The 22736-nt window shown below is 35.5% G+C and overlaps 1 long non-coding RNA gene across 1 annotated transcript; it reads right to left on the bottom strand.

Moving 5' to 3' along the window:
- Positions 1 to 16435: 16435 nt before the first annotated feature.
- Positions 16436 to 21535, bottom strand: LOC135314399 (uncharacterized). The gene is made up of 3 exons (XR_010373907.1): positions 21473 to 21535; positions 20062 to 20162; positions 16436 to 16674 (listed from the first exon to the last, which is right to left on the bottom strand). It is a non-coding gene; the product is annotated as an uncharacterized LOC135314399 (long non-coding RNA).
- Between the last annotated feature and the right edge of the window lie 1201 nt (positions 21536 to 22736).

Genomic DNA, 22736 nt, shown 5'->3' with positions numbered 1-22736 from the left:
TACTTTACCAAGAAAAAAGATTACAGATATTCCCTGGAGGATCAAAATATAGGTCTCACCAGTGTATAGTTTATTTCTTTTGGGCTATATTTCCTTCTACTCTTGTCTTCCTCGGTAGCTGCTGCTTTTCTGAGTTATTTCAGATCAGCATTCTTTTGTAAAATAAATATCATTGGGGAAAGTTTCCTCCTGCCCAAGAGAATAAACATGCTCATAGTAGATATGGGAACTGTGCCTTCCAAATGTATCTTCTTTCTTGTTTTTGTCTTGGGAGACAACATACGATCTAAGGAAATAAATTGCCTAACCTTTTATGACAAGGTAGTCCACTAGTTAATAACCAAGAAATGAAAATAATACAAATGGCATGGGATTTTCTGATCTCATCCATTATTTTCTTTCCTTTTCTTTTTTGTTTTCTTTTTTAAACAGTCTGGTGATTACCTTTCCTTTCTCAATTTCTTTTTGTTTCTATGGAGCAAAGTCAGCTGGTCTGTCTTGGCAAAAATCCCAAGAAGAAAGAGGTTAATTGCTTCACTTACTAGTGGATGCCCAGCTGAAGAGATTTAGATCAGTGACTTTACAGACAGGGAATGGTGAAAACAACTTTAAAAGAGTTTGAAAGAAGAGCACCTTGGAAGAAATGGGGAAATGTCTTTGCTTTCAATGGTATGTGTTAGAAAACAAGAATACTGATCTGAAGAGTCACAGCAAACAGTTGGCATTTTGAGACAATCGGTGTACTTTCCCTGTATTTCGCACTATATGGGTGCAAACAATTCAGCTTCTCACCTATTTTGTTGGGCTTATTTCACCTGATATCAGGTCAAGTTGATTACAGCAAGTAATCAGCACTGTATTTTTCTATGCAGAAGTTAACACATGCCAGACCTTTGTGTGAGAGTTCTCTACTCCTTGCAGAAAGCAAAGTTATAAATAGTATGAGTATTAACATTATTTCAGAGAATATATTGAATTTTTAATAGTGTCTTGTATTTTTGAGCACGTCTTTAAAAGAAATATTTGCCCCCCTCCTCTTTTTTTTACGTCTCTTCTTCCACATGGGAAAAAAAAGATCTAGAAATCCTAGTTTGATTTTTGTCTTTTTTTGCTTTGTTTGCAAAACCATCTATTTGGATGAGTGTAAAATTCACTTTACAGTTAGAAGGATTTAGATTTTATAAGCTAGTGAGTTTTATGTGTGCTATTTCAAAAGTTTCCTTCCCCAGTGTTTAAAGACACACCCCAGTAAAAATCTCTCCTATGCAATTAGCTTCCCTTACTGCACTGATGCACTTTATTAACTGTTTATTTTACATCATTTTCCTAAGGAACAAATTTTGCCCTTGGATGCACGAATGTGGCTTCCATTAGCATAATGAAAGTTGCATGTGTGCATCCAAGGGTCAAATCTTTCCTTAAAAGTGAGATTTATCTTCAAATTAGCTACTCTAACAGCCCTGGCTAGGGCTTCAACTACATGAATCAATTTTATTAAGGAAAGATGAACTGTACTGAAATTCTTTTTAAATCCTACTTGTTAAAATATGCAGAGATGAGATTTAGATACCAGCAGAAGTCTAACTCTACACACATCTTCTCTGGTGTAAATCTGAATAATTTCCAGTGATTCTTTCTGACACTTTGGCTCCAATGACATGTAGGTTGACAGTCCTAGAAAACAACTGAGCTTTTTTGTGACTTTGCAACATCCCTTTGAAGTTAATAAGAATTCATGTGCATAAACTTCCCTTTGCAAGATTAGAACCAAAGAATTTGGCTGGGTGCCAAGAACAGTATGAGAAAAAGAGATTTCAAATTCTTCTCTAGACTTTTCAGTTTCCTTTATATTTCTTGGAGAAGACCTGGGATTCTTCATTTTTGAGATATGAAGTGTGACTACTTGGTGGTTTGGGGTATATACATGAATATATTTAAATAAATGTGGTATATATTTATAAGAGTAAATTCTGGCTATTGAACTAGTAAACATCAGTGAAATATAATACTTTTAGTTAAAAGAGTAATAACTACTTTAGGAATGGAGCATATTTTGAAAACTGGGTGCAGGATCTGCTATTATCAATAATGCCCAGAACAGTTAATTCTGGGCTTACTATGCTGAAGTAAAAATGACCTCCAAATTGTCACAGTAACCAGATGGTTCACATTTAGAAAATCCTTTCATAAACATTACTGTGTCTTTCAAATGAAGATCTTTCTTACAGTCTTTTCCTCTTATGCAGATAGTTTAAACTTTTTTTTTTATTCTTTCCTGGAATAGTAATACATTATTATGTACAAGCAGACACAAATTACAAGGAAATTAGGGGTGGGTCACTTTTTATAGGTACTTTACTCAGAAAGTTAAATAGTTGTCTTCTGTTTCTGTCCTTCAGTGCATAATTTACTTCTAGCTTGTTCAAAAACACTTGTACTCTCATATTTATTTTTTCCTCTATAAAAATGTCACTGACAGCTTAATTTTAAAACACTAATATTTTTCCCCTTTTCAGTGTACATTTACTTAACCTCCCAGTGTTTTAGTGAGTTAAATATTGACCTATAGTGAACTCCAGATTCAGTGATCAGAACTCAAGATTACTTTCTGCTGGGTGCTCAAAAAAGACAGATTCAGTCTTCATCCCACCTTGGATGCTAAGCTGCACATGAAGACATACAGATAGGAATACTGGATGTATTAATGACAGAATTATAGTTTAATTTAGGAGGAAAATGAAGGATTGACTCTTCTCATAAACCTTATCAATATTAGAACCTTGTCTTTCTTTTAACTGATGAACTGTAAACAAAATGCTTGTACACATGAATGAAGTATACATATCTCATATTTCATGTTAAATGCTATATATATAGCAGAGGCTTTATAGGCATATGCTGGGTTCAAGAAAACAATTTGAAATCTTTATCCTGAAAGCCCAATTTTTACTCCATAGTTCCAGTGGATATAAATATATTTGCATACTTGCTGCTGGAACTAACTGAAGCATATACTTAACAACATTCTTGGGCTCATAATATTTTTTTGGAAGTGGATCAGAAGGTAAGCATCTCAGACCTACGAGAGATGATAAATGAAAGGGGGAATTATACTCACACAGTCTGTTGAAAATTCTCCTGAGGCCCCTTACACTCTTTTCATATATTAAACCAGAGTCCACTTTACTCTTAGCATAGACTCAAGCCATTACACAGCAGTCTGTCTTAAAGATTCTGAGCTGTGCTGAGGCAGGAAGAAATAGGCAGTAACAGTGCCAGAGTGGTGCAGTGGGGCAAAGTACCCCATGTAGCAGCTGGAGACAGAAGCAATAAAGTTGCAGTTTGAATACCACATGGTTTCTAAGGTACCTTATACTTCATTTTCATAATTACGCTAAAAACTATGAAAAGTCAATTTCAACAGTCAGTTTTAGTTAAAATGTAAGAGTGCATGTCATGGTTAACTTCAGTCCAAATATACTGTCCCTGCTTCCTCCCTCCACTTCCCTGAATCAAGTCCCTCTCTCTCATTGTCTGTTTATGGCCTATCTCATCCTCATTCCTCTGCTCTATCCACAACCTCCTGACAATTGTTTTCTAAAACGTGTTTCTCACCTGCTTTCTCTTTTTGTTTCACTTGAACATATATTGTCTTCAACTCCCTTTTCATTTACTGAGACTTTGAGAATTCATTCATAGTAATTAAACTGCCATTAAAAAGAACATAAAACAAAGTTCAAAACACATAGGAAACATATCTCTATGGTGTACTCACTAGAATACTGAATTTCAAGGTATCCTACTAAAAAATAAACTGAAGCATTATCATGTCCAAGAGTCTTTTGATTAACAAGGAAGAAGTCGTATTTAGTTCACCTGGGAACAGGAAAAATCTTCTTTTATGTGCTCGCTTAATCCAGTTAGTTTTCCTTTAAGGCAAGAAAATACACTTGCAGTTTTTAGAACACCGGGAAAGTTCTGTGTATCACACAACTAAATTGGGAAATCGCTATTTTAAGTCCTTTGTATGTTTGCAAAAGAAAAGAAAACAGGTTTTGCTAACTGTGCATATTATTTCTTTTCATGCAAATATTATGTGAACATAAAGAGATTTATGATAATTCTTGACCAAATGGAATTTATTGAGAAGTTAGAATTAACCTTTGAATAGATTTGTATCTATTTATTTATTTATCACTTTCAGATGTTAAGAATTTGGGACTTTAAAATGGAAGGCATTTAACTCACACATGAAATTCTACACTGATTATTCAATGTTGGTTTTTAGGGGTTAATTCTTACAGATATTTAATGCATGCAATATATCTAATGTAACTATCTTTTTATAGAACACTGACAGACTGTAATAATTTCATGGTGGTTAAAAGCCACCATCCGGGATGAATTAAAAGTAGTTAGTTTTATAACTAGTCTCAAAGGATTAAAAGAATATGTGGTAATTCTCAAACAACAAAGGATAGCCTCACTGCAAAGACTCAGTAGGAAACTTCTTAGATAAGGAAGAAAGAATAAAAAGAACCCTTACCCCAAACAAGAGTGTTGTGGAATTTACTTAACATAAGAATATTAAACTGGACTTAAAGAACTTGGAGCAGGGAGTGTAACTAGCTCTAACCTTGTGTCTAACAGTAGCTATAATATTTGATCTATGATATCAAGACAATTTATCAAGCCAACTATCTCCCACACAGGACAGAGACACAAGAAAAGTGAAGGAACACTGTCTTGTAGAAAACTCTGCTAGTGCTCCTCCATAAGCAGTGATCCATCAATGAGCTCTAAGCTTCAGAAATAACCGTACTGCAGACAAGTTTGTGTCCATTAGGTTGTGTGTCTCATCCACAAACAAATCATTCCCAAGACAGATGATGAGATATCCCAATAGGGGCAGTGTTTGTTGCCAAAGGTAGTAACATCAGTACAGCATGTCAGAAACAAAATTCTAAGTTAAAAATCTTCAGAATGCACAGGCAAGCAGCTAGGTAACTATAGATCATCTTTTGGCAGAAAGGTTCAGCTTCCACAGCCTTTAAACTAACAGGATACTGATTATTAGGGTCAATGAAGAAGTTTCTGTGAAAAGAATTGTTCAACAGAAATACAGTTTTCAGAAAATGAACATTTTCCAAAGAGGAGACAGGTTTAAAAGCTCTGCTGCTTTATTGGTGTTTTGTCTCTTCTACCTTTAGTTCTAAATTGGGTGGACCTGAAATCAAAATATTTTTGAGAGTTCTACGGTCTCAAAAACATTGGTTCAAAAATTAATCTCATTTCCCACTTGTGTCTTATTACAGTGTAGTAATCATAGACCAAACTGTCATTTTCTCCTGAAGAATAGGCTCCTTGATTAGACTATATGTTGTGTGACACAGCAGTCTTTTTTTCTGACAGAATGGCCTGTGGTATTTTAGGAATCACATGGCTATAAGTATAGAAGAGAAATATAATCCATCTGAGAAGGCAATTTTGTAAATGAAGAAGAGAACACTTATTACTAAGAACTACAGTTCCCATGAAGAAATTTGACCTAACAGAGAGATTGAGTTTAATGACAGACTGGCTTAAAAAAAAATAATTTGCCCAGTTGCTTTCTATATTTTCTATATTCTGTCATCTCAATAATTTTTACTGAAAATTTAAACAAATGAAAAAAATTGCTGTACTATGAACTTTTGCTTCATTTCAGGACTATTTCAGTACATGCTGATATGCTCGATATCCACAAATTTGTAAATTCACACTTTTTGGTTATCTCTGACAACTGAGAAGACAATGAAAAAAAAGTGCTATTTTACAGCCATGTTACAGAGCTGTTATAGTTTAGGGAAGGCTATATTTGTCAGATAGTGGGGTGTGAGTCAATCTGAAATTGTGACATCTAAATGTGGATGTCTGCATAGAAGTGTCTATGCTTCAGCCAGATTCTTAAGCTCTCACTGCTCACTGCAGATCTTATCAGTATGAACAATGTAACCTAGTCAATCATCCAGCTGACCAGGCAGTAGATATATACTTCAGGATAAACTTGGTATACTCCACTAACTGTATTTACTAGGGGCCAAATTAGTTGTATAAATGTTGTGTGGTATGAGATGCCCTAAAGTATGTAAGAAATCTGCCAAAGCATGGGAGGTACTGCAGTACTTCCAGTCCCTAGAAGACCGTCTTAGAGTGGCATTTGGAAGCTGGGCAGGTTACCTTGGGACATCTTAAAAGGCATTGGACACCTGCATATGGAAAACTGATCTCAGAGGTGTTTGATGTAAGAGGTTCACAGGCTCTGTGAAACCTCCACATAGATTTACATGACAGAGGACCCATTGGAGACCAGTGCTGGCTGGAGTAGTAGAAGAAAAGGTGATACTTTAGGGCATCTCAAGTGGCCCTAGAGCCTGAGTGGTGGAAGCTGAACTGAGCTATCTATCTCAGGGTGCTCCTACTCCTACTGACTCCTACTGGGTAAATTCATGGACAATATGTGCAACAGCAGATACCAAAAGACAAGACAGGGATGTACCCTCTAATAACCCTGATACAAAACTAGTGAATTATAGGGGAATAGGAGAGCTATGGACTTCAAGCAGAAAGCAGCCAGAGTCCTATGTTCCAGGATGTGCCACCCTCCCCTATTAGGCTCCGCTAGTGCTGTCATCAGAGACAGAGCACTGGGATAGGTGGGTCACTGGTGTAACCCTGTAGGATGGTGGGTTTTTTGTCAGTAAAGTCATTCTGCAGTGTCTATCAGCTGCGCTAACTAAATCTTTCTTGGCTATGTGAGAAACTCTGATACTTAGTTCACATACAGATGTTCACATATGAACAAATATTTGTAGATGTTTTAATCTGAAAGATGTTTTAATCTGTCACCCGCTGCTTTTCCTAGATAGGATTTCTCCATTTGCAGAAAATTTTAAAGATATCATTGGAGACATTCATTGGGCAGTGACTAGTAACATCCTTCCCAGGGGACAGACTCTAGCTGGCAAGTAGTACATAAGGTGTTTCAGCCAAGGCAGTGTCCCTTAAAGTTAATCTGTGTTAGAAAGGATTTACGTATTTTAACTCCATCTCTCTCTTTTTGTAATAACTGACTAATCACATGCTGTTTTCTATTATTCACAAAAGTTAATACCTAAGCAAGTCAGGTTTTTTTAATGCTACTATAATAATACAAACAGAAATTGCTTTTGCCCTATCAGAAATGTATTTTAGGAAATGAAACCTGAGGTATCTCTCTTCCACAGCTATGCAATTCTAACCCTAAATTCCCAGTGCTGATGCTCACAGAAAATTTCCTGGCACGTTTGACTCATTTGTCTCAGAACTCATTTTTATTTAATTATGACCTGTAGCTTTTATTCCATAAACTCATGTAGTCAGAGACATTCATTCCACTTTCTCTTCTAAAAATTATCTCTCTGGTACTTTAATAATTTTTTTGCCTCATTATGATGTAATCCACTTGCATATTTTATTGGACAGGGACTTGAAAACTAGATTCCTGCATTAATTCAATTTTTAGAGAAAAATGAGATGTTAGCAATTTACTAAAAAAAATGTAAAAACTGATATTATATATTATATACAAATACACATGATACATAAGCAAGTGACTTTAAAAAGAAAAGAAAATAAAGCAAAAAGCCTATTTATAAAGTTCCAAAAAAGTTCAATCCTGGGTCTGAATGTCAATGGGGATAAATCATTGCTCAGGATTTTGAGAATATCTATATAATGGGAAACTGCAAAAAAAATAGGCTTCTATTGTTAGCTACAGAATTTATGAAATGATAACAGTATGATTGCAACAAATCTAATAAAGATAATATCTCCAAGCCAGTTTCAACAAAAACTCCATCTGGTTTCTGCATTGTGGAAGCTCATGCTAAGTCCAGAATGTTGATGGGGATTGGAGGTGGAGTGAGTTTGTTCAGCCTTGTGCCAGTTTCTACAATGTGAGAGCCAGAGTTTTATTTAATCTGGCTGGTAGCTATTACAGATCAGGATAAATTGATTGACAAGCACAGAATCCATCTGTCATCTTTGCTCATGCTTTAATCATTTAAAGTGTGATTATGGTTTAAACAACAAAATGAAAGTGCCTGTTCTATAAATGTGCTGGAAACCATTGGCTGACCATTTAGCTATAATCCTATTAGTTGGGGGGGGGGGTGGTGGTGTTGGCCTTAATTAACTGATTTTTCTTTTCTAGATATTTTCTGTAATTCCTTAAGTAGATTGCATTAATGGCATATTAATAGCTGGGAGAGAGCGTAGAAGTGAAGGGGCATGTGAATTATTGTTCAAAATTTTTAAAGTTTAAAATAGAGCTCACTGGTGATCATGTAAATAATTTCTTACAAATGCAAAACACTAAGTAGTGTGATCTATTTTTTTCATGCAACTGCAGAAAAAAAATCTTTTGACTTCACTCAGGGTTAAAACCTTATAAGCTGTGTTCATTTGCAGAAAATAAGTTTCATCCCCTAAGAGTTTTTCCCCTCTCTCTCTGAAGCACAATATTTATTTGATATTTGTGTCTTTTCCTCTAAAGCAAACATGAACAATTTATTTGGGAGATTATTACTAGAGGGCCATCTTTTCATTAGCAGAAGAATATTCTTGTTAAATTACCTTTAGCTGTAAGGAAAAAGAGTTAGAGGTGGATTGAATGTCAGACACAATAAAAGGTCAAGTCCAACCAAGTCCTGAATCTGTGATTGCTCACAGAACTTTCATTTTTTCAGTTAAAAAAAACAACTTCCAGGATCCTGGAAATGAAGCCTGAAACCCACAGCTTCATTTCTAGCTTACTGTTCTAACCACAACATTGTTTCTGGCCTTAAGAACTGGCTGTTCTCTATGCTGCTCTCTACTCAGAGCTGTGTTCTCCTTTGCCTCCTGCCCACCCAGAATTATCTAGCCTATTGTCTGCAAAATTTCTTTCATGGTCTCCTACATGATAGCTAAATGCTTGTTCAGTCTAAAGAAGATAAAGCTCAGGGAGGCTGACTGATAAGACTGCCAATACATCAATGACTGTCAATGCCTGAGACAGAGTAAAGAAGATGGAGCCAGACTCTTCTCAGTGTCACTTTTACTGTGAAAGTGATCAAACACGAGAACAGGTTGCCTGGAAAGGTGGTGGAGTCTCCATCCTTGGAGATATTCAAAACCTGGCTGGTCATGGCTCCGTGCAACTTGCTGTAACTCACCCTGCTCAAAGCATGAGGGCTGAACTAGACAATCTGCAGGGCTCCCTGCCAATTTCAAATCTTCTGTGATTCTGTAATTTCAAAATGATACAAAAAGTATACAACAGCCTAAGCAATGTTTTGTTTAAAAGAACAATCTGAGCCAACCATGTTTCTGAAAGGAGTAAAAGTGTCTGGTCTTGGGTGAGGACGCTGAGCTTTTAATTCAGAGTGTAGAAAGGCACTTGACTGCTGGGATTTCTGACATACATCTCCTGTTGGCCATTCCTATGATTCAGTTTTGATAAAGCTTCTATGGAATTTGTAAAAATTAAATATTATGAAACTGAATAAAGATGCACAAATTCCTGTACTACATATCCCAAAGACATTAAAAACTCTAGCAAAAGCAGCCCAGCTCTTATATTACTAAGTTATTAGGTGAGATCATTCTTTCAAAATTGTATCCAGGACCAAGGACTGGCATGACTCTCAACAAGAAAAGTCTGGGTATGTGCCATACAAACCAAAGGCAAATAAGTGTCCACTACACAAATCTTTCTCCATCTATACTAGATTTCAGATTTCATCTATGATAATCTTATCTCATGTCACACATATGTCAAATGTCAGAAGTTTAAATAATTTGAGATACAAGCCTGTTTCAGTGACTGTATGGTAGATCTTCCAGTGGCAAAAAATAAGATATTGCCTATAATTTTCTACACTGCTCCCCAAAGTATATTTGGGAATTCTTTATATACCAAACCCATAGAAATAACAATGCACATCTTAAAGATGTTCTAGCTCAGTTAGAAAACATTATTCTCTGTTAACTTTTTCATCTTTAGAAACCCAGAAGAAGTTGCAAAATGCTTAAGTCTTGAAAGGACACGGAGGTGACAGAAGGAGTGGCTGATACACCAGGAGGCTGTGCTGCCATCCAGTGAGACCTGGAGAGCTGGGCCAAAAGGAACCTTAAGAAATTCAACAAGAGAAAGTGTAAGATCCTGTACCTGGGGAGGAACAACCCCATGCACCAGCACAGGCTGGGTGTTGACCTGCTGGAAAGCAGCTCTGTTGAGAAGGACCTTGGAGTATTGGTGGACAACAAGGTGACCATGAGCCAGCACTGTGCCTTTGTGGCCAAGAAAGCCAATGGTATCCTGGGGTGCAACAAAAAGTATGGCCAGCAGCTAAAGGGAAGTTATCCTCCCCCTTTACTCTGCTCTAGTTAGACTGCATTTGGAGTACTGTGTCCAGTTTTGGGACCCACAGTTTAGGAAGGACAGGGAACTGCTCAAGCAAGTCCAGCAGAGAGCTACCAAGACGATCAGGGGACTGGAGCATCTCTCTTATGAGGAAAGGCTGAAAGACTTGGGTTTGTTCAGCCCGGACAAGAGAAGATTGAGGGTGGATCTTATTAATACTTACAAATACCTGAAGGGCGGATGTCAGGACAATGGGACTAGACTCTTTTCTATAGTGCCCAACGACAGGACAAAGGGTAACGGGCACAAGTTGGAAAATAGGAAGTTCCATTTAAATATGAGAAAAAACTTATTTCCTGTGAGGGTGCCAGAGCAGTGGAACAGGCTGCCCAGAGAGGCTGTGGAATCTCCTTCCCTGGAGACGTTCAACCCCTGCCTGGACACGTTCCTGTGCCCCCTGCTCTGGGTGTCCCTGCTCAAGCAGGGGTGTTGGATGAGGTGATGTCCAGAGGTCCCTTCCAACCACTACCATTCTGTGATTCTGTGATTCTGTGACATGTTTGCCGATATCTTTGCTTAATTTTATATAACTTGTATTCACACTCCAAAATGATGGCCAGTAAGGGCTTACTTTCTCATTGCAGAAATTAGCATAATCCAAAAAAAGAACAATCTGCCATATTAGAAAAGACAATGACTCAAAAGGTGCAAAAATTATAAAACCATAATACCTTTAGGATAAGAAGCATTTATATTGTCATGGTTTGGTCCTTTAATATTTAATAATGAATCTATAATAAATAAAACATTTTAAATTTCATATAGACCATGCAGGTGTTCATATAGATATATATGGGCTATCAATTACATAATGTATATTTAAAGAAAATGCAACTTGACATTTTCTAGAGTTATGTACAGGCTGTATATATTTATTTTATATGCATCATGAAGCTCTGAAAATACAATAGGTACCTGCAAAGAGTTACTGCAAAGATTTATCAAAGAAAGATAAATATCAGTAATATTGTTTACTCATTTCTCCTGACAGATAATGTCATTATATTATGAAATTAATATTGTGTTTCCCTGACAACACTGACAACATTTTTTATTCCAACAAACCCGCAGTTTCACCATATTACCAGATTTGTCTCCATACATTTCTCTGTGTCACCTAGGAACCTAGCCATATTTTTACACATATTAAATAACCAACCCCAAATTCCTGCTTTAAAAAAAATAAAAATCCACACCAGCTTAACTGTATGCATACTTCTGAACCAGAGAATGTAACCTGAAATGGGAATAGGGGAGACATGTTTACCTTTATGACTGAACAACTTAATTGTCTTAAGCAATACTGAAGAAATAACTAATGCAATCAAACACAGACATTAGTGGATGAATGCAAGTTGCAGCCCAGAAAAGGTATGCTGTACCAAACTTTTTAATATTCTTCCAAAACTGTCAATTTGGACTACAGCTTTCTTTACAGGAGGCAGAATAATTTTAATTAACCCGGATAATGACCATAAGGTTTGTACAAATGCTCACTCACTTGCATTGCAATCTGCTTCTTAAAGTAATTTAAAGAAAGTCTTCCAGAACATTCCTTCAATCTTTTTGTCATTATTCTTTCTCAAGTTTTAATCTCATTTTAATAGCTTTCTTAACAATCTCCCAGTTAAAAAGAAGAAAACTGCAGCAAAGATAAAGAAGAAATCTTTATAAACCCCATTGCAATACCCTGATACAGATTGTTTCCACTTTTGGTTGGAACATTATGAGGCTTTTTCCAAGATTACACTTTTTTGATATATTTTCACCTTATTCCCTAACCCTTATAACCCTTGGACCGAGAGAGTCAGTTTTAATCTCCAAAGATGTAATAATAAACAATGAAGTTGCTAAGGTTACCTCTCCATTTTCTAATGTCAGTGACCCAATTTTGGCTGTGCAGGGACTGATTAAGCCTTTGGAGGAAGTGTCAGATTTGGAATTTTAGGCAATGGCCTTTCTCTGTTCGTTCCCACCTCTGTCTTGGCTTCTTCTCCTGACGAATAGAGAAACTATTTGTTTTCTTTCCCCTTCCTTCCCATTTTGGTGTCATGTTTACAAAAATCCTTGAGCTGTTCATTTTGTACAAGGAGAAAAGACAGAAAATATCGGTCTATGAGGGCAAAATCATTAAGGCTAATAAAACACAAAAGGTTTCATATTTCGTCACACTTAAGCCCATATGTTAAATCTCTGGAGCTTTACAAAGGCCTGCTATACACAGACAGAACTTCCCTCCATCCTATGTATTTAAGGAGCAGTGTCACAGGCTGCATTCTGTATTTCCCAGCTAAGTGGGAAATATAATAATTTCCCTAATTTTCCACTTTGTTTTAATGCACACAATCAACTGTCTGATAAACACTGTTGCAAATGCTGCTGGGACCTTAGTCTGTATTTTTAAACAGAATAAGGAACTAAGGACTGAGAACAGCATCTTGCATCACTTAGGTCAATGCAATGAACTTTATGCATTTAAATTAAGTAAGTAAGAGGTACGTTATTCTAGCCTAATCAATGACTCTAGTGTTAAACTTCAGATTCACATGAAATTCAGTCAGCTTTTTAATACCTAGTTAAGTTTCAAATATTAAACGGTAGAAAACCAGTTCTAAGCCTGGACCTTAACTATCACCAATTTAGCCTGAATTTATTCAGGTCTTTTCTAACAGTATTTTTCCACCTTCTCATTTCAGAGACTATCCTAGAATTCCCATCTTTGGCTATTCGAAACTTTCTTCTGCTTTGTAGTCTGAACTCATTCCAGATGATATTATACCTGCTTGATCATCCAAACTTGCCATGGTTGCAAACTTTTCGTTGAACAGAGTGACTTTGTGGGAATAATGAACACACAAGGTTTGCCTTTCCCAGTAAACTTTCTTATTGTTATGGTGGAAGGAAAATGTTTATGATGAGAAAGAAATATATATATACAAAGATTTTCTGTATATTATTCCCACTTATTCATATTTGGAGAGGACCATCCATGCATAGGAGACTGGAGGTTGTCATCAGGCATAGCTCTACTGCATCTGCATCAAGAAGAACAGCATAGGGTGGCCAACATATAGGTTATTCAGATAACAGCTGTGTAGACTTTCCCAGTGTACTCAATACTATTCGAGGCAATGGATCTGGGAAAAGAAGATTCAAAAGATATGATACCTTCAAAACATTATTCTTCCAAAGTATTGTTAATGTGGTTCAATGCTAAATTCTGTAAAAACATATATTCGTCTGAAGACTCTGGTAACTGGGTTAGACAATTGTCACCAGGATGACTAGTGAAGTGGAAAAGAGAAACCAGAGTCAAGAAAGCTTGATAAGAAATCAATCCAGATGAATACGTTACTACTGAATTATTTTATAAACTTGTACTTGGATAGCTTTACTTTCTATGGTACTTGTTCAGGGAATTCTAAGTTCATATTACAGCTCTGATTCAATGGATAAAACAAAAGATAACCACTGAGAAAAAGGAAAAAAAAAAAAAAAAGAAGAAAAAATGCCAACACAGCTTTCTATTAGATTTATTAATTAATAAATCTTACCAAAAAAAATTCTCTCTCAATCCCAAGAGTGCTTTAGAAAATCTGAAGTCAAAGAAATAAGTAGTTGTAAAAAAGAGGAAAAAGAAATCAAGGATGTAGAGTTCAGTAAATAATTGATGAGAAGTTAATGCAGTCATTGACCTATTTTATTTGGGGGTCCAAGAAAAGAAAGTGCTCAAGACCATTTAGAGGGTGCTGATATATGACAAAATACCAGTATTACCCAAAAATGTTTTAAAATACAGACTATAGAACAAATGTTTGGCATACATCATGTACATTGCTATCAGATAAACAACCTTGAAAGAACTGATTAACAGTTTCAGCTCAAATATAATATCCATTTTCCAGTCTGATGTGTCTTCTATCAATATTTTCAAACCAGGAATATGGGATTGGAGTAAAAGGGTGTTCCTAAGCTATTATAATTGAAAATAAACAAATAAATACCTCTTAAGATTCTGGAACTCTTCTGTAATTTATCTAATGCATATCCTACTGTCACAGTCTTATAAAATAGGGCCTTACAATTAAGAGCAGTTTAATTGACTCCTGCTTGAGGATAGTCTATACTCCCAGGGAATCGCACATTGACAGTAGCATATGTGGCATTCAGGCCATATGTATAGAATCTAATTCTCGAGGTATGCTAATATCACAGGTAAGAACTCTTCCCTATTGCAATTAGTAACAAATCCTTGACAGAACTTAAATTACCTCAAATTGTCCAGATAGAAGAAAATCTGAGATCCTGGGAAAATCTTTACTTCCTCAGATGAACAGATTCTTGTTTCTGCAGTTCCAAGAAAACTATTTAAAAAACATTTTTATTGTGTTGAACTTAATTGCTATTCCCATACAAAATTCTCATAAATTTGCTATGTGATTCAAGAAGAGATACATTTTCAGATTGTTTAAGTAAAATCACATCTGATAATGAAATATAATTACATTTCCAAAATCCTTTGATGTTAATTTTTGCTATTTTGGAAAAAGTCATGTAGCTGTACTCTAACTTTCCGCCAATCTTTATAACCATAAGGAACCATATTTACTGAAAACTTCGTTTTAGATTATGCCTGCCTATTTTGTTATTAATTGGTGAACTCTTATTTCTACTTTTCTTCAAAATATCAAGTGCAGCTACATGATTTCGATGAAAAGAACAAAGTTGTGCTATTGGTACAAATCAGGAGGCATTCAGAACCTGTATAAAGAGGCCCCCAATTCAATTAAGAAACACCCAGGTAAGCGTTACAAGTGATCCTCCAGGGTTAGAAAAGAGACAGCAAAAAGGTCTCTAAGGTGGAATACTGTCTGAGATCATTCCTCAGCTTCAAGAGAGGCCACCAGAAAGGATGACATTTTCTATTACACATACCTCTTGCTTGAGAACATGAATGGAAAACACCATTGTCCAGACCATCATTTTTTTTCTACAGTTCATGTGCAGAAAAATAAAACTTCTAAACCCATAACATTTTGTCCAGCAATTTCCTCTCCTACTGTTTCTGTGAGCTTGATTATTAATGCATTCCATATGAATGAACTGAATGGTTCTGAATGAACTTTGTAGTTCTGTGTGGTAACATAAGGATACTTTTTTTAAACAAGAACCTACCTAAATGACTATAGTGAAAGCTAAGAGGTAATCAACCCCATTTTTTTTATCTGACACAATATTGATATCCTGTTATACACATGTATTTATACCAAAAACTTGTAATATCCCTTGACACGTGTTGCTAACAAATATATTAAAGCTGCTGCATAAGTGTGGCTCTGGGGGTCCGTGTCTAAACTGAGAATCCTATAGAAAGAGTCTATAATGGGTTTTCACAATCTGCTTCTTCTATAAACAAGATATTCTTCATATTAATGGTCTGTCATCCCAAAAGGCACAGAATAATTACAATAAGTAGGACAACAAAAAATAACCAATTTAGATTCTCTTGTAGTAAGAAAAAATAATATTACCATTATAAATAAATAAATAAATAAATAAATAAAATAAAAAAGGTAAAATCCTGTTTGTTGACCAGAATCCCAGTTGCAGCTTAGCTAAAAAGTATTTTTCCTTTTCCTTCATTCTGAGTAAAATACAGCAGCCATGACTGTCTTGGACTTGTATCATGCCTTGGAGATATCTTTTTGGGCTGATAGTTGCAAGTGATTAACAAGCTTTGGTCATGTCTTTTCCTATGCTGTAATAGTGCTGACAGCACAGATGATAAGGCTAGGCTTTCTTAACGGAGTCCCCATGGGCTTCTGTTTTTACCTGCATTATTATTCAGGCCATTAAAAAGAATTATCTGCTTTAATTTACTTATTGCCTATAATGTATAAAATTATTTTTAGAACAATTAATTAAGACATTTTATTAAAATACCTTTGCAAATATGGTTGGGGAGGAAGGCATTGTGACTTTTGTATCCTCTTACATAGTCAAGAGAGGGGATCACTTGACCTCTGCAGAGGTAATAGCAAGTATCAGTGGAGGGAGCAGCTTTGCATCAGGTTGTCCCTGCCCCTCACAGATTAAGTAGGACCAGACAGAGATGGGATGGTGCAGCAGAATAGGAATCTGACCCAGCATTATCAGGCTGGCTCCTTCTGTTGTCAGCAGCAAAATACCTATGACAAAGATGCATACACATGAAATTTTTGTGCAAATACAGTATTTGAAGATGTCCTGTAAGAAAAAAAAGGGTTTTCTTGCAAACAAAACCTTTTTTTTTTTATGTATTTCAAATAATTTTCTTATCACATAATAATCTTCTGTAGAAAGGAAGTAAGGTGTTGTTCTTGAACTGGTGTCTCATTTCAGCTCACATGGGAAACCAAAACTGATTTATTTGTTATATATGAAAATTGCATGAGATGTAGAATTCCTTATTTTCATAGCTCTGTCAATATCAGGTCTATTCCTCCTAAAGAGTAAAAACAAACTGCAGAGTAATTTGTATTTGGCAATTATATATTATGATTTAAAATTTCATAATTGATAATGTTGTACTGCAGTCATTGAAAATGAGCTTGGAGGATTGCAAGACAATCCTGATTTATGAGAATCAGACCATATTACCTAGCAAGCAAAGTTTTATTGAAAATAATGCCACCAATTTCTTGGGTTTAAAAAAAAGCTTATATAAAATTAATGATGTAAGAAGGTATTCAAAGGCTTCTGTAAATTAAAAGTTTTCCCTCTCACTTCCCACTGTTTCTTTTTCTCTCTCACTTGCCTTTGGACTGAATTCTTTTATTTCCTCAGATTTTCTATTATTTTTCCCCCTTTTCCTCTTAACAGCGTATAAAAATAAAAAACATATGCTGGAGTACTGAGGAAAAAGGGATATAGATAAGGGACAAATTCCTGATTTGAGTCATGTTCACTTACCATCATGTCCACATCCTACTTCAGAAGCACTTTATGTGAAAAAGAGAATGTAGTGTATTTTGGTTTGTCTCATTTCAAATTATCTTTTAATTCTGATCTTAATATCAGTTTTCTGGTCAAAGAAGTTGTCCAGCAGAGCTGAAATCACCAATTTGCCATCATAGAGAATGGCTTTCAGTGACGACCAACCTGGATTAACTTCCAGTTGTGATCTCCTGAAGCATAAACTGTGTATTTACCAATGCTTTCTTTGAGCATTTCATTAAAGGTCATGGTTGTAATTTGATTTCCAGGAGAAAAGGTGACTGTAACATTTTCCAGTTTAAACACAAAGACAGCATAGACACAGCTTCATTATAAGCAGCTGTGAAATTCACTGCATTACCAGTGATGATCCTCCTAGTATATTTCTAAAACAGGATGTTTCTTATCAGTGAGGCTGCCACATGAAGAAATTTAAAATAAAAGCAAGAGTCAGAAGTATGTCCTCAGTCGACTTGACCTTTTCTTTTTTCCCTTTCTTTCAGATATTAACTAGAATTACAGTCATTGTCACATGAATTTTAGCATGATTTAAAATAAAATAGGCAGAGATTATTTTGAGAGAACAGGCTTGGTTTCTAAAGAAATGTTAATTTTTTTGTTTCACTAATTGAGTAAAGAAAGGAAGTATTATATTTAACATATACACACAGAAGACATGACACATGACACAATATTATTAAAAAGAGTATAGGGGATAGTACAGATGTATTATAGTTTCTATCATACTTGCATGTTCAAATATTATTAAGCAAAACACACAGCATAACATAGTCTTGGTAGGTACATGACTTTCCAGGAGTCACGAGTAGTTCATAGACACACAATAACTTTTCTTTTTCTCTTCCCTCCCCACCCCCACCCCCCCAGGAGAAACTTCCCATGTTGCACAATGAGCATATAGGTGCCTGAAAACATCTGTAGGCACTCTGGGACATGCAGTTCAGAATTTTTAACTCAGAAGTAACATGCAGAAATATATCTTGGTGGCAAGTAATATGAAGAGCTCAGATAACAGATTATCCCTTGTTATTGATGCATTAATTAGAGGAAAAAATCTGCCATGTATAGAAGACCTGCATGAAGTCCAAGCAACAGCTTACATTCTTCTGTAGGCATCCTGTTCATTTAATTTCCCATTAGTTGTGAATAAAAGGCACAAAAAGAAACAGGTAGTTTTCTTTCTATCGCAGAGGCCAACAAAACTGAAAAACAAAATTACGTTTTCTTTGTCTATCAGAAGAATTCTTTCAGTAGTGTGAATGTTCTGTTTTGTTCTATCTTTGCTTCTCTCCCTCAATATTTTATTTGCAGGTAACACAGGAATTTGACACATTTAGTGGTACCGCAATGTTTATGGAAAGAGCTATGTGACTTTTTTTAACACCTTTAAGTGAGTTGGTCCAGAGGAGGCCGCAAAATTGATCAGAGGGCTGGAACACCTCTCCCATGAAGAAAGACTGAGAAAGTTGGGGTTGTTCAGTCAAGCTAAGATAAGGCTCTGGGGAGACCCTATTGTGGCCTTTCAATACTCAAAGGGGACTTGTAAGAAAGATGGAGAGAGACCTTTTACCAAGGCCTGGAGTGACAGGACAAGAGGCAATGGATTTAAACTGAAAGTAGGTTTAGATTGGATAAAAAGAAGAAATTTTTTATGATGTGATACTAGTGATGACACTTTTTTTAAAAATTTCATGGTTTAATCTGCATGGAAACTTTTCTTTTGACTCCCAATTTTATATCAGGTCCTTAGTGTTGATCAGTTGGTACTTTTAATGCACATATGTTGCCTGGGATGTTACTACAGTCACACTAGCATGAAGACCATCTCTCCTAAGTTGTGTCTATGCAATCAAGTGTGACATTGTGTGCAAGCTAAGACACAACTACTTCAGAGGCTCCAAGGTAGAAGAAGCTTACAGGTTTAGCCTTCTGCTTAGATACCACACAAACAAAACTATAGTCATTTCAGTACCCAGACAAAAGCTCTCAAAGGTCTCACCAGGGCCACCATTCTTGAGCTGGGATGACAGTGAGCCATGGAATGCTTTCAGATCCACACAGTACAGGGAGGCCTCAGTGTCACTACAAGTTAAATCTCTCTCTAATACTAAAAAAATATAATTACTCATTGTTAAAACAAAGAAACAAATTATTAATGAGTTACAGATTATCTTGAACAGATACAGTCTACTTCTGTAACCAAAAAGAAAGAATAAAATCAGTAGAGGACAAATATGGATTTTAGTTGTATGTATCATCACAGTAGCACAGAAAAGTTCAGTTATAATTTTAAGAAATATCTAAAATAGGAGATGGCAGTCCCTGGGAAAGTTTAGTGGCTCTTACTACATGTAAGATAATGTTTTCATGATTCTAAATTCACTTGACTAATCATAACCCAACAGTCTCAGTGTCTTAACTTTCAAAAGCATGAGGAGTCACATAGGTGCAACTTAAATATGACTCTGTGTGCTTAGTAGCCTGTTAATGCAGGTTAATTTTTAGTGGTCATTTGGGATTTAATGCACAGATTTATATTTTTAGTCAATTTTCTATTATGCTAAATTCTTGGTAGTTACCTGATGTGATGCTGAAATATTTGGAAGTTTGAGAAGTTGAATTTCTGCTCAAACACTGAAGAGTTCAAGTGATAAAACTGCAAAATTTGGTCAAACAGAACCTGAAAAAAAGAAATCACCTATGAGTTGGAGAGTCTATCCTAAGGCATATTTACTAGGAGAGAGAGGTACAATGTAATATTTTCTCTGGGTGAAGTCAGGTTTATGATAAAACACTTGACTTTTCTATGCTGTGAACAGTATGCAGCACTTCTGTCAGGTCAGCTGTTAAGGCCATCAATTGAAAAGCAGAGGGGAAACTATTGGGGATATATTTTAAACCATTACTGTAACATTCACCAGAGAGTATGTGTCAGTCACCCAAGATAAATAGTGTGGTCAAGTATTCTACTCAGGCTAGAAGAAAAAAAGCACCCGGGACTTAACTTATTTCAACAAAATTTAAGAGTCAGCATACAGATTGACCTTGTTTAAAGACATATAACCCTTATTTTCTAAAAATCTCTGATTATTTCCCTACATGGGCCTAGAGAGCAATCCCACCCAGTGAAATTCATTATTGCCCATATTAGGCAACTTGAGATCCTTCAGTTATGCTATAGGAAGAGCCAGGATAACAGAACTGGAAACAGTGTGCCCCTTGTGTTATGTTAAGAATGGATGCATATTTTTATATTTAAAGTAAGTTTTCTGAAGCAGTTACAACAATTTTAAGATGTCATGAACAACTACAGACTGCATCATTAAGTAATATTAAAAATATTATAAGATTTTTAGGCTTTAGGCTCATTACATAATATCAAATAATAACATTTCTTTTACAGGTATTGTAATTTTTCAATGGATGTCAGCATATCATAGATATGTACTTTTTTATCTACTCCCATGATTTAGAAAGAGACACTGGTGTGATCTAATTTGAATGTTAAAAGTGTAGTTTTGCCTATAATATCCATCTTCAAAAAGTGTTAAACAAAGTAACACCAACAATTTATGGCCATCTTATTTCATTTTACATATACTGTCAAGATTGTTTTTTTCCCTTCAGGAGGAGGAACATTTTACCTGTCAGCCACCAAGTATGTTAATGTAAGGCTTGGCTCACAAAAACTGACTGCTCTCTGAAAGGCAGCTCTGGAATATTCATTTGAACATTTGTAAGTATTGTCATCCAAAGAATTATCAGTACATTCACTGCAATAGAAAATAAACATATATAGAAAAGAAACTTTTTAGTCTCCACTCCTATGAAACCATCAGAAACCATTCCAGCTGTATGCATAGCTGTCAATGGGTATTTTCCCTAAGATTATCAATTGAATTTTTATTTTTGGAAATGCAGGAGGGTAAATAGGACAAAGCATAGGTTAACTGTTTTTTTGTGAGGTCAGTATGAATAGCACTAAACAACCTGCTTGTTTTGTTGTTTGAAGTTCCCTGAAAGTACTTTTACTCCATATGTCCAACGTTGTGCAAGACAGCAAGAGAAAGCCTTCCTGTAAAAAGAATAAAATAAATACATAAATTACCCGACTGACAATTAATACTACAGGTTGAGAGGACAGTTTGCTGCTCTCAAATCTTTGCTTTTTACAAATAGTTCCTTTAAAAGGAACCTGATGATGGTCTAGTACCAAAGAACCCTTGTAATTAAGACAAGAATTTCCTGAATCAGTATTTGTGTGACATATACTTTCCATACAAAATTTAGCTGTTACATTATAGGTTTTTGGAATATTAAAATAGAATTTAAAACTTTATCAAAGCTCAAATCTCAGTGATAGCTATAATGGAATACATACTTTGGTTTCCAAAAACTTAAAATGAACAATATTAAATAAAAATGACCAGCACAAGATTAGGCTTGGAAAATTTCAGCCATTAACTAGGAACAAAGGCTCAATATGTATTCTAAGAATAAAGTTTGGAGCATTTGTGGCATAGCTGTTATAAAAATCCGTATAATATTCAGGTAAGAAGGAAGAAAGGAAATATTTCTTGCCTCTGTTATTATGTTAGTTGTACTTCTTTTTATCCCAGAAAAGCAAGAAGAATTACTCTCAGGTTCTAGTCTTTTTTTTTTTTTTTTTTCCACTTGTCTGCTTGAAATTAGAAACCTGAAGTGTTGAACAGAGGCTGGACTGCAGATGGAAGTTATGTAGATATTATTAATAAGGAAATAGAGAAAATTGATCTCTCTGAGGTGTTTACTCCAGATACGAGAATCCTGTTCTCCAAAGTGAGACCACCTAACAAGGAAGGAGTCTTTGCAGATAAGAGGAAAAGGGATCATGTCAGGAAAGTCACTATTTTTTACCTTTGGCCCTTCATCTTTCCTATGTTTTATCTCCTAAAACCTTGCAACAGGAAAGGAACATCAAGACCTCAGTGATAACTGGGAACAGAATCACAGGTGATTATATTTGATTTTCTAGTATCTGTACAGTTCTTTCTTACCCTGAAATCTATTTCAGATTATTCCAGTGATAAATCCAGGATTATATTTAAGTGACTTATAAAGTTTGAGGAGTGAGAAATTCTGATATGTGATTTAAAAGCATGCCATATGTTTCATTTTGTAACACAGATCAATTTTTAAAGAAATAGAAAGGAGAAAAATACTCATACATCTTTTCTGGTGGTTAAAAGAAGCACTCTGTATCAGAGCAACATTT

This window comes from Phalacrocorax carbo, chromosome 1 (assembly GCF_963921805.1).
Source record: "Phalacrocorax carbo chromosome 1, bPhaCar2.1, whole genome shotgun sequence".
NCBI lineage: Eukaryota > Metazoa > Chordata > Aves > Suliformes > Phalacrocoracidae > Phalacrocorax > Phalacrocorax carbo.
The sequence above is the reverse complement of the archived record's forward strand: the minus strand, read 5'-3'. Positions and strand labels throughout refer to the sequence as shown.